Genomic DNA, 13,462 nt, shown 5'->3' with positions numbered 1-13,462 from the left:
TCTCGGGGAAAACAATGAGGTGAAACAAATTTTTAGAAGTTTCCGTTCAAATTCCTGGGTTCTGCATCAAAAGTCCTATTCTGAGAGGTACGGTTCCTGTCCGGAGAACAAATCACACATGGAGACAGTAATTCTCCTGGGGATGGGGATTTTACTCCTACACCAACACACCTCTAGACTGGCTCTTCAAAAGCTTGTTCCTGTTGCAGTCCRGTGGGTTTTCAGTCCAGGGAGCAAGGGAGACTTGCTGTGCAGGAAGGCTGACTATTTCAGTCCCACCCCTCTCCCGCCGCCACTCATCCCCTCATTGCTGTCCTGGCTGCATGTTGCAGAGGGAGCTCAGTAAAGCCAGCGCTTGCTCTGAATGCCACAGACCTCTTTTCTGCTATCACCTGCTACTGATAATCTTTCCTTTAGAAAAGAACAATTCTGGAGTTGGTATGTTTAAGGGTTAGGGAAAAAGGAGAGTGCTGGGAAAGACATGATACAGGTGCAGTAACATTGGCACCTGGATTGATCTCAGCAGATGTCTTAACGCTTGTCAGCAAGGGAAAACGAGGCAGCTCAGGAGGCAGAGCTGGTGGGTGGGAGGCAACCGGTGGCACTTCTGTGCCAGCACAACTTCTGATCCCTATGCATGCAGCCGGGTTTGCCCTACCGCTTGCTTTGCTCAGCCTCGTGCACCTTTGCTACTACGCATTGCACCTCTAGCAGAGTTTTGCTCATGTAGTGACACTGGCCAAAAAGGAAGGTCCACCCTAAGTGGCCAGAAGGAGTGGATGTTTCAGACCTACCGTGCTCCAGACACGAAACTTCCTTCCCTAGGCACAGGGTCTGTGTTACCATGGAGTGTGTAAAATGGATTTGGGGTTTTCCTTACCTCTCAGTCACTGTTCTTTAATACTGATTGGTAGAGAAACCTTAATTTCAAATACAATTTTTGTTTGTTTGTTTGTTTGTTTGTTTCCTGGAGCTAAAAGCCATAGCTATTGGGGTGTACCAGGGAGCTGCTCCCTCCCTCTTCCAGTGAACTTTGAGCAAACCTCAAATCAGCAGTGCCTGCAAAGCACCTCTGGCCTGGCCATATGTAAGAGCCGTAAAACCATGAAAAAAATGCAAAGGAGAAAAACAACATGTGCCAAATGTGCTGGCTTCTGGCAATGAAAAGCTTATCCAGCAGCTGAACTGCTCACACCACCTTTTTTTTCTTTTTCCCCCCAAGGTCCTGCCGTTTATCCAATACAGACCACAGGGAGGGGCAGGGGATCCTATTGTTAAAGGATCACCAAAGGGTTTGCTCCAGGGTGAGTCACAGTTCTCCCCGCCAAAGACACAAAAGTATTTAGTACAAACTGTGCATCTAGGGGTGTTTTTGGTATATCTTATGTTCCAGCTGCTGAAATTTAGTTGGTCTGTCATCACCTCACCATGCCTAGGAAGCTTCTTCGTTTCCATTTCTACCTCACTTAACTGGAAGAATAACCCTAAAAAACAAAATAATTCTGCAAAGTCAGGGGGGTAATGTGTGCCCTGAGGAAAGCTATGGCTTGTGTGGTTTTTACTAGCACGTAGGTTAGCTACTTGCATCTTCCATTTCAGTTTTGTTGAAAAATATAATTATCACAATAAAAACAGCAGATCTGTAAATACATGAAGTGCTCTTGGATTCGCTTTCAGTGGGAGCTTAAAAATACTGAAAATCCCACTCCTTCTCATATGTAGCCTCTCAGTGTCCAGGCAGAGCCCTCTGCCCCTGCTCCGTCAGCACCGCTGTCGCAGGCAGAGGCCCAGGCTTCCTCGGCTGCCGGCCTTCGCAGCTGTGACTGAGCAACCCTTCCAGGCTGAGCATGAAGGAAACCACAAATCATCTTATACTTGGAAAATGCAGCTGCAGGGTGTTGGGTCGGAGGTGTCGGACAGTCTAGAGAGGCAGAATCATGTGGAAACCCGCTTCATGCTTCGCTCAAGCAGGCAGCAGTGAGCAGGACAGAAATAGGGCTAGGATGCAGGAATAACCCTGCCTCTTAAAATGCTGCTTTCCCTTTCCTATGGATAGGGAGCAGAGCTTGGACTCTGGCCGGAAAGCTGCTGCTTGAGCATTTCTAGCTGCCCGCAATGAAAGCGGTGGCTCAGCTCTGCTGAAGGCCTACTGGAGTGGCAAATGCTGTTGCCGCTGCGCGGTGGCCCCGGCTCTGGCGAGGGGGTCGCCTGGTGAGACCTCCGCGCTGGGTCCCCCTTCTTCCTCCCTGCCGCGCTGTTCCCCTCTTACTTCCCAGTTGATCCTGGTACAGGATCCTCCAGACCCCAGAAGAAACCAGCCAGCGCCAGGGCAGGACGGTGTCCAACCTCATCCGATTGCCCCTGTGGTGCAGCCGGTGGCAAGATGGCCCAGCGGGCGTGAGCTGGTGGTGTGTCTTCTCGCAGAGTTTTGCTCAGGAGCAGCTCGCGATCCTCCAGGCGCACTGGAAATCCCGACAGCCAAAAGGACCCAACACGTCAGAGTCTGGCCCAGCTAGCAAGGTGTATGGTCAGGCTGGAGCTTATTTTTGGAAGTGGCTACCAGAGCCTTTCTTTGGGTCACTGAAGGGTTTCTGTCCTGGGAGCAGAGCAGGCACAGCCCTGATTTTAGTCCCTACTTTTCTTCCAGGGCTTAGTGCAGTGTTCAGAGGTGGCCATTCAGTCCAGCTTGGGGACAGAGTCCTGCTGCCTGGCCACGACCGGCCTGGGTAAGGGCAGGAGCTTTCCGTGCATCCCTTACTCCGGCCCCTGCTGGTCCCTCTAGGGAAAAAAAGTTTAAAAACGATTTTCCACTGGCTCCTGGGCCAGCATCTCACGGGACGACTGTATCGTGAGACAAATTGCCCAGACCTCCGCCTCCACCGGCGGCTCCGCTGAAGCGACCCTTACGGGAGAAGCCTCCCGGGAAAACAGCCCCGGGCCGGGGCTGCGACAGCCGCGTCTGGCAGACGCCCCCGGCGCCGGCGCGGTGCCGCTGGCAGCGCAGCCTAACGACGGGCGCAGAAGCAGCCGCGCTCCCCGGCCGCTGGCGCCGCCGCCGCCGCTCTGCTGCCACCTAGCCGCCGCTCCCGGCTCCTGGCTCCCGCCTCCCGCCTCCCGCTCCCGCCTCCCGGCTCGCGGCTCGCGGCTCGCGGCTCGCGGCTCCCGCTCCCGGCTCCCGGCTCCCGGCTCCCGCTCCCGGCTCCCGGCTCCCGGCTCCCGCTCCCGGCACCGCAGCTGCGCCCGGGCGCCCGGCGGGAGCCGCGCCGGGGCCTTCCCAGCCGCTGGGACCTTCGGGGTGCCCGCGCGGGGGCGCAGAAGGAAGGCCTGGAAGCCCCCACAGCTGCGGTTCCCGATCCTCCCTGTGCCCGCGCCCCCGGGGAGGGCCGGGACGCGGCCCGTGCCCGGGGACGGGACGGGCGGCCCCGTGCGGCGCCGCTGCCCTCCTGGGAGAGCGGGTCCCCGGGGAGAGACGGCACCGCAGACCCCCAGCCCGTCCCCCCCGAACGCCGCCGGGGCCCCGGGGTGGTGCGTGTCCCTTCCCGGAGGCGAGTGCTGCAGAGCAGAGCGTCGGCACGTTCACGCTCATGCCACCCTCATCTCAGCAGCCTTCAGCTAAACAATAAAACGCATTTCGGAGGCCTGCGCTGCTCCCCTGCCGGCCAGCATCCTGCGGCAGACAGCCAAGGACCACGTCTGGGGCCAAAGAGCCGGCGCAGACATGGCAACTGTCCGCGGGCCAGCTAAATATTTGCCTAGGAGATAATGGATGCTGCTGAGCCTGAACCGTCTGTACCTGGACTGCTGCTGTAAGCCCCGTATAAATCAAAGGTTACATCCTTGTCACACGTCTGCTGCACTTTAGAAAGCCATGTGCAAGCAGGACCAAGTGACCTCCCCAAATGTGTCATACCCTTGTCGTCATTTGGTTTTTGGTAAAGAGCCTGAGCTCTGGAGTCCTCGTGCTTCCCGCCCTGGTCCCATCCCCAGATGATATCGTGTCCTTGCTGAGGGCCAGCTGAGGCAGGGGCTGTTTGCAAGGCCTGGGCTCGTGCTCTCTCACGGCTGCCCCAGCTCTCCAGCCCCATGGGAGACCCTTCTCACAGCCTTTCACTCGGTCGGGATGGCTCAGTCCTTCGCCTCTGCCCACTTTGTTCTTTCGGGGCGAGGAAATACGAGCGCGAGTCTAAAGAAACAGTAATGCCTTGTGCAAAGGACCTGGGAAAAGGAAGAGAAAAACAAAGTCCTGTTTGGCCGCATWAAGTCCTGACAGCAACTTCAGCGCTGCTGAAATATGCAGTACTGTGGGCACTCTCACAAATGTCAGAATTGCGCTGAGGCAYGCTGGGCTGAATCACGGATCTTCATGTGCGTTTTCCTACCGATTTCCCYAGCAGCAAGACTGAAGCCTTGTTTCATCTCTGAATTTGTGTCTTTTCCTTGGTACCAGTGCTCACGTTGYTGCTCATGCCACCGCAAGTAGAAAACAGATGCCCATTTATTGACCTAACAAGTGCCCGTCCATAAGATTGGACAACCTTGATTTCCACTTTTAACGAGGGCTCCTTGGTGACCAACGCAGAAGGGAAGGTGGGAGAGGATCCCACTTCCCTTCCCAGCCCTGCCTCTGGTTTCTTGCTGTGACACTGGGAAAAATGATAACTAGTCTATGACTTTTATGGGACAAATAATGGATCTTCTCTACTAAGCATCTATATTAATTACTACTGATGAACTATGGCCTCAGACCCACTAGCAAATGACTTGATTTCAACTCTGCAAGCTAAATTAACCCAAATTACAGGGCAAGTGTGAGCTACCACAGATCAGTTGCTCCCCACCCAGTTACTTTAATGGTGACTGAGCAATCTGGTGAGATACATGGACAGCAAAGCAGAGGTTATACAAATGCAAGATATGATTATAATTATTATAAATTACATCATTCATCACACTAACTAGCTCACCTAAATACCATTGACTTTCTGTAAGCTTTTCAACGAATAAGGAAGATAATCACTGGATTTCTATTTGCTACTTGATTAAAAAGCCATCCTCTGTAGTCTCCACATGTGCTCCAGGTTTCCTACAGCCCTTTTAATCCCTGTGTATCCAAGAATACGAGCCTGGAATTACTGCTCAAGCAGAACCTGTCCTCACTGGCCCTTGAGTCAGCAGCTTGCTGGAGCAAGCCCTTGGGAAATGTCAAGGAAGCTCTTCCCATCTCCAGGGAGCAAGCATCTCTTTTGAGCAAAATTTGAAAATTTCTGACCTGCAGGAAATGGCTTTTCCAGAACTGAAGCATTCTTTTTCTACCTGACTGGGGCTGATATTTATCAGCATTTCAAGGGAATAGAAAGTTGCCAAAAATGGGATATAGAAAATACAACAAAATGTGTAATTTCAGCTGAAACTGAAGCGTTTCAGCAGTCATGACCTGCAACATTCACTTTTGACTTGTCTTTGATGTGTTGCTCAGCATGAGTTCATCAGCAGTTTTCTGTTGCAGCAAATGACCCCACAGAAGAGGGTTTGGTTTGCCTGATGCTGCCTGCTCAGTCCACATCCCACGTTGTCTTCACAGCCTTGTGCCTGCCTCTCATGATGCACCAAGAGCTCCAGCAGAAGAGATAGGCCTGGGGAGATCACACCACCTGCATGTAGACATCCAACTTGTCTTGCCAAATTGCCTAGCTAATCTGYTTTGCTTCCTCAGCACCACTGGAGAGACAGAGAGACTCCACCAGAGGGAGAGTTCTGCACTGAATCATCTTTTGGGGGAGTTTGATCTTCCTCCATCCTCCATGTCATGGGCAATAGAGCTGGGTTGCAGYATTCAGCTTACAGAAGATTAAACTGCAACTTATATCTGCAATACACTACAGTAACGTTCAAGAGATCAATTGAAAACAGTTTTATTAAATTTAAACTAAGTCCCATTTTTCTTTCATTTTCCCCACTGAAAAAGAAAAAACAAAAAAAACCCCGTAATTTTTGCAGAAATGGTCTTTTCTTTTGGAACAGAAGATGTTCAGAAGAAGAAATCCTCACTAGCTCTAATTAGTAGACCCTGCTGTAAATTACTGCCACCACAGAGGTCTAGACTCTCATTACTGTCTTCCTGGGAGTCTCAGTAGGTGCTGGGAAAGCACTTTGAGGGAATGTGCTTGGTGCTGAGCATCTGCATCCTCTCACAGCTGGGAAGAGAGTGATGGAAAAAGGCTGAGATTTCTGAATACACTACTGAGAGAAATAAAGGACAGGTGCCAGGTTCCTAGATACATCCCCCTCCACAAAGTCTCAGTCTGACTGAGCTTGTGGGGATGATTTGCAGCACTACAGGATTTGGGGGTGAACAAAATTATCCTCTGTCTCTGGAGTCCTAGGGCCTGTTCCCTAGTCCTATATGACACCGGGCACCTCGATCATCACCCTTCTTTCTCAGTTGTCCACTGGTGGGTTAGTGAGCCTCCAAGACCATTTATGCCTCTCTGGTGTCAGGACACAAATTGCTACCATTCAAACTTCCTCTGCAGCCAGCAGGATCTGTGGTCTCATAGATCCATGAGAAGGTAGTCCATTTTCTCAACATGAAATAACTCATCTCAATTTTGCAGACAGCAGTGTTTTTCCAAGTGCAGGCTATTACCTACACAGTGCCAAGGTGTTCATTTACACCAGGGGCCCACACCCTGCTGATGCCTCAGGGGTAAAGGATGTACTTAGCTACCCCGCAAATATGCATGTTTTCTATGAACTCAAAAAATGTGGGCCAAGTTCTCTGAGGTATGTGAGCACTCCACACAAGTCAGGCCAACTTGTTGAGTTTCAAGCACCCTTGGTGGTTAATCACATCTGTTGCATCAAGTCCACACACAAATCCATACCAGTGGCCAAATCTGGCCATCAGCTTYGGGGCTTGTTTCAAGAAGCACTCAGGAGACAGAGTCTCTGTGAATCAGTCCTACCCATGTGGAAGGACCAAGTGACACAAGAGCCTCCCATGGGGCTGTGGGAAAGACCATCCAGCCTGTGTAATGTCTTGGGAGACCTACGTCAATGGACTCCTCAAAGGTGTCAATGATGGGAGAAGTCCCATCAGCCGTAAGGAGTAATCCCAGATTCATTCACTTTAGCTTTAGGCATTTCGCTGAGATGCCCAGGTTAAAGCGTAGTGATATTTTTATACTTAGTATAGGGAGTCTGGTGCCTGCAGAGAAGAAGTTTTAAATGCCTGAAGTTAGGTGGCATAAATCCAGACAGCAATGTCTTCCTCAGTCTTCCACAACATTCATCTGTGGCTGCTCTACTCCTCTCAACAGCTTGTTGGCGCCAAAACCAAGCAGAGACCACTGAGAAGTCATTACTGTTCACTATTTAGCTCCTCACCATTTGAAACATTTAGTTGCTGCATTTCTCCCACCAGTGAAAAGCTCCTGCTGCTCCTTCCTTGCCTTCTGATGTCTTCTTGCCCACCTGCTGCAGCTGCTGGGTTTGGCCTCGAACCATTTTTACCAAGTGGACAGTAAGAGGTTCAGAACAATATGTAACATCACAGTAGTAAACACACAGTGACATCTGCTCTAAATGTCCATTTTCTGCCTGGTTTGAATTAGTAAGTTTTTAATAAAGATAAAACTGCTGCAGAATTTGAAGCCACTGCTTCAGCTTTCCAACTGATCCTGCTGCTGGCTCGGGGAGATTCTGGGCTGYGCATTGTTCAGTGGAGCAGGGTGGAAAATGGCTTCCCACTCTCATGAAAATGGTCACAAATTCAGTACTTTTTCTCCTTCCACAGTGGAACAAAATAGGCTTCTTTCACATTTACAAATGAGAGAAAATGAAATATAAGCTAGGATGGGCAACAGCTATAAGAGCCCTCCTCTGAGATGGAGATAGCTATGGTAAAGTGCCAGGCTTGGTTTTAGACAGAAGAGAGTATTGAATGTCCTAAAGCTCTGTAATCCAGACTATTCACTGTTGTTGGATGATTCTGGTCCTTGTTCCAACCTGGACCTGAAAAATCCTTTCCACTAAAAATGGCAAATTGCCATAAAAATTCCTCCTTGATAAATCATCCCTTTCTGACAAAATAGATTTCTTTGGAGATTTTCCAACCAGCTGTAATATTAACACTGTTGGAAAGTCTGTAGGCCTTTCTGTTTGGCTGAAAACACCAGTTCTGTTGAAATCAATGGCAGATGTTACCCAGTGTGAGATATATTCATAAACTGAAATAAGTCCAACTGCCTGGAAGACTGTACAGCAATGAGAAATCATTCCATGCCAAACTCACAGTATCACAATCTCACTAACATGCACGCTGCAGACACACCTTACACTTTATGCTCTCAGGCAATCTTTTCTGCCCAAACAAGTTATACTCATATTTATTTTCCAGTATCTTTTTCATTTTCTGGCACTGACAAAGCTAAAGAGACACTTGTGAACAAGTAGGGCTCGATTCTCTTCTGAACTGGAGCAGCGCCCTGTTGAGACAGAGATACCAAGCTCGTGACTGGAGCTCCATGCAGAGATGAGTAACTCCAAAATGGATGATGGCAGCAGAAATGTGATCCAGAGGACCTGAACCCAGGCCTGTGATCTACAGGCTGTCATGATACTGGGGCTGCTGATCCCTCTGTGGTGGATAGGTGGATGCCTTGTTTCTCTGGCCCCAAATCGGATGAACTTAACACAGGTCAAAGTCACCTTCAAGGGCATAGAAGCTCCTATGCCGTAGCATTGGGCAATACAGCCGAGGTGAGTTTAATTCACATTGTCTTCCCTGTCCTGTGAGTGAGTCTGGGCCAATATTCATCATCTGAATACTGCTTAGCCTTTTTCCTCTTTGTCCAGCCATGGTTTAGGGCTCCTGTCACACACATTGAACTCCTGCAGATCTGAAAGGAATGTAGACTCTTCTGGAGGAGGTTCATCTGCTCAAATAGAGGTATCTGCAAATGCAGATGCCTGCATCTGGGCTAGCCACCCCAGGCTTTCTATATGGTCTCTGGAGGAAAAGGGTCCCTTTTAGAGAGTGATTTTTCTTGTTGTAAAGAAGAGGTCAAGTGAATGGCATGCCAGAAGAGTGAGTTTCTCTCTATCAGCTGTAAAGGAATCCAAGGTGACTTGCCAGATGCAGACACTGTGGATCAGTCCCACCCTTCTCCTCTTCAGTCACAAACTCCAGCCAAACTTAGGAGCTTTTCAAAGGCAAAAATGAGCATACAGMACCAATCCCTGCAGGGCAGTGGGTGCTCAGAGCCCTGGCTCTCCATGCATTTGAAGACCTCCCTTCCCTTTCTGCACTGATCCTTTCCCACCTCAGCCCAGCCCATCACTGAGTAGGCAACAGTCTGGGAGAGTAACTCACTGCTCAGGCAATGCTTCTGATCTACTGTGTGGCTTCCTGCTTTCAGAACAGGGTCAGCATAAACCCTGTCAGGGAGTTAAGGAGCCCTTTGCTGCTCTTCAGCTGGGAGCAGATGTCCTCACCTGCTCAGTGACTAGAGACACGCAGAGTTTCTTTGTAAGAAGTGAGAGGTGGGCTGGTGTCCTGGTTCTGTACAGTTCAGGCACTTAAATCCTGCCTCCCTGTGTTGCCTCAGCTGCTGACAGCATTTTTCATCCAGCCGTAATGTGATTTTTCTGTACTAAAGTGGCCCATCATGCTTCATCCCACTAGGAGCTGCATCTCTCAAAAATGAAATGTCCTCTTTCAGCACATACAGAGCTGAACATGCTGCCTGTAAACTCCCAGCTTTCACTTACATATTCTGCAGCTTAATGAATTAACTCTTTTAAAGTGCTTTGAGAGAGGAAACATGTTTTAAAGGTACAAAAGGGCCATTAATATCAGATGTCAAGTCATAACAAAGAACAACTGTGCTTCTGTTACTTTCTTGATTAGTCAGAGGTCTATGGGTTGCTTTATCTTGTTTGGAAAGTGTGACAGAAATGTGATACGAGTCTTTCTTTGGAAAGGTAACTTTTATTTTGTTAAAGCCATACATTTCCAAGGATAGAATAAAGCTTACAAGCCATAAGTCATGCCCAGATAAGGATAATCTCAGACAACAGTTAATTTGTAGCAGGATGTTGCTTGTTCTGTAATAATTACTCAGTGTTTTAGGCAGATTTTCTATTGCCTGCTCAGACACGCAGCAAAGGAGAAAAAGGACCTGTGCTGGTTGCAGTTGTTAATGTTTGAAATCTGAGCATGTTAAAACAATTTTAATAATATTGCTCAACATCTGCCCAAATCCTACAGTGGTGCAGCCTCTTAGATTTAAAGGACTGTCCACTCTGCAATCAGAAGACATGGTTGCAGCATGGAGACATGGCTCGTGGGCTGGCCTGAACCTAGCTAGGCTGGGTAGCAATGGTGATGGAGATGAGGTGAGACAGACCTCCAGGTGCACTGACACATCTCATCCTTGCTGCCTCTCAGTGTGTGAGCTCCCATGTCACTGTGACCAGGGTGCACTGGACATGCTGGGTCATGCTGGGATAAACAGCCAGGGAGGGGTTGTGGCTATGATCACGCATAAGGCACGAGAGAGGCAGCAGTGTGCAAAGCAACTGCCTCCTCCCTGACTCTAGGGTTGCGCTCGAGAGATGCTGGGACAGCGCGTGCCTCCAGAGGCTGTGGGGACCCTGGCTCTCCTATCCTGATGCCCAAGTCACAGCTTCTGGCACCTGAGCTTGTTGCTCTCCTGCCTGGGACTGCCGTCACATACCCTGAGAGGAGAGCTCAGTTTGCAACAGGATCTCACTCTACTGCTGACGCACCCCCGCTCCYGAAAAGGAGTGGAAATCCAGGTCTGTCAAGACCAGAATCAACAGCTGGCTCCGTGGCAGGGAAGGCACATTCAAGTATGCAAAGATGCAACGTTTGGTTTGGAAAGAGTTTTCCCAGGCAGTCGGGGGCTGTTTGCTGCCTGCTGGGAGCAGTGACCTGGAACTTGCCCCTTGCACCCCAAATCCCTGTACCAAGAGCTTCAAGGCATAGGACTAATCCATAAAACACTGCCAAATTTGCCTGATTTAGACCCCTACTGGCACACAAAAATCGCCCTTCCTTTGGAATGAACCCAACACTGCTGGCAAGGAGGCCTCTCCTTCTCCACGAACTTCCCCCTCACAGCCCTGCCCTACCAGCATGCCTCCCCCTGAGAGCTAGACTGCTTGGGCTGAGACGATGAGGTGATCTCTAACCCTGCCAGCCCAGAGCCTCCCCACTGCTGAGCTGCTACTAGCAACGTTGCTGAAGGGTGTGTTACCTGGTAAGGACACACCTTCATGGCGTGCTGGTCTGAGACGTGCACACACAGTCCCCTGAGCTAAGGAAACAACCTGCCACTTGAGGACAGGGCAGATATGAACCGGCCAACTCTCTTTCGCCCCCTGAACCTGATCTCCTCAGCTCAGCCCCTTCTTTATTCAGTGTGAGGGAAAGAGGCAAAGTTGCCATCTTGAGTAATGGGTTTTCTTCARTTCAGGGTTAGTCACAAGCCACATGGCGCAGGTGGTGTCCGCAGCACAGATGGCAGCACTGAGTTACCTCCAGGCTAAGAGTGTGGTTCATTATGTGCCGCTACATCAGGCTGGGGGTTCACAACTAACCCAGCACCAAAGGGAAGGAGGACACAAGTGGGGATCAAGGGCAGGGGCCATGCATGGCCTTGTCAGACTCCTGATGGCCTTTTGCACACTCCGAGTCACATGCCRAGTCTGTCAGCCAGACCCAATGCTGCTGCTGACACCAAGAGTGTCTCCCCAACAGACAGAGCTGTAGCAAGAAATTAGCACTCCCTCCCCTAGCCCCTACCTGATGGAAAGAGGGAGCAGAGCTGAGCGAAGCCCTGGAGAAYGGCAATGCCACTGTGCCCTACTCCGCTATCAGCGTGCGTTTCTACTCTCCTGGCTCAGCTGTGACGGCGGGGCTGGGTGTAGCTAATYGGTGACTGTTCCCTGCAAAGTCTCCACACACACCCCAGCTCTGGTGTTCCAGATTTGGGGAGTGCCCAGGAGTCCCGGCTCACATCAGTGAGGACTGCATTATTTCTGGTGAAGCAGTGAAGAAGAGGGGTTGTGGCCCCTCCTGACATAAATAAGTCTGCTTGTGGAATGACTTATGGGCTAACTAGGGAGGTAGTTATGCAGCAGAATGAGTGCTGTGCCCTAGATCTCCCTCCCGCYTCTCCTTCCCCTTAACAGTCAATAATCCTCACATAAGAAAGGGGCGACAYAACCACTTTTTCCTTTCTCCAGTTTCAGAAAACAAATAATGAAGGGAGATGCCCAGATCTACGAGAGGCTTTGCTGCTAGGACTCAGGTTGAGCTGGGCACTGCTGATTCCTGTAGCTGAGAGCCACGTGGACCTTTCCCCTTGTCTTGGATGGCAGAAGACCTCTGTCCTGCCACATCAATGCCGGCAGGACTTCCAAGTGTAATTAACTTGCCATGAGCATCCTATTCCTTTTGTCATTTTCCTCCTGATTCCAGACTACCTTCCTCAAAGTCCTGCGCGTGCCACAGGTCTGGTTCCTTAGATCATCTCCACTCCCTGGGATGTAACACAGCACCAATGGGAATCATCTGCTCTCCCTAGCACGGAGCCCTGCCCCACTCTGCAGGCTGCCTGCTCTCCTGGTAGGGTCTAGAAAAACATGATAGCCCTCAAAGCAGCAAAATTCCCCCATGCCCTCCCCATGCATCTCCTCTCCCATGTTCCTTGCGTCCCTGTTTGTAAGGACTTCCACTGATGCTGCCAGTTCAGCCAAGTGAGAAAGGCAAAGCTACTTTTCCTCTGTCCCGGAGAAAAATGTGGGAGGATCATTTTCTCCATGTGAGCACTTTCAGGGCATACCTAAGAAGGATGACTGTGACTTTGCTGCTTTCCAGCCTGAAAGTATCCAGCCTGGGTATCCAGCCTGGGTATCATCTCGCAGAGATCTCAAGCACATAAATACTGCTGTATATTTGAAGTGTCAGCTCTAAAAGGAGGCAAGACAGGCTGGTAACTGAAACATGGGCATCTGATTCAAAGCCAAAAGCATGACTCATGCCTCTTTTCTGGGCTTTGGAGCAGGCCAGCCAGAACAAGGACTTTGGGATTTAGACCTTTAGTGGTCACCAGAGAGCAAGGAATAGTTCAGAGAAAGTGAGCTTGGTATGGCTAAGGGAAAGTATTTTCCCACTACGCGAAAGAACTGGCAGCTGGTATTTCCTCAAAACAGGATCCACGTGATTTCAGCTGCCTTGAAAGGCCAAGGCTTGAGAACTATCAGATAAAATACACCCGGCCTAACTCTTCCTTGGGCTCCACCAGTGGAACCCCAATGAAATGAGCAGTGCAACAAACAGCAGAATTTAGCCCTGTGTTCCCTCCCCCCTGCCTAACATTCCCCACCATTTCCCAACCCCTAATTCTTGCACCCTTAACATCCTTTTCCTTTC

Source organism: Apteryx rowi, unplaced genomic scaffold (assembly GCF_003343035.1).
Source record: "Apteryx rowi isolate R43461 unplaced genomic scaffold, aptRow1 scaffold_294, whole genome shotgun sequence".
Taxonomy (NCBI): domain Eukaryota; kingdom Metazoa; phylum Chordata; class Aves; order Apterygiformes; family Apterygidae; genus Apteryx; species Apteryx rowi.
This window is presented reverse-complemented; position numbering follows the sequence as displayed.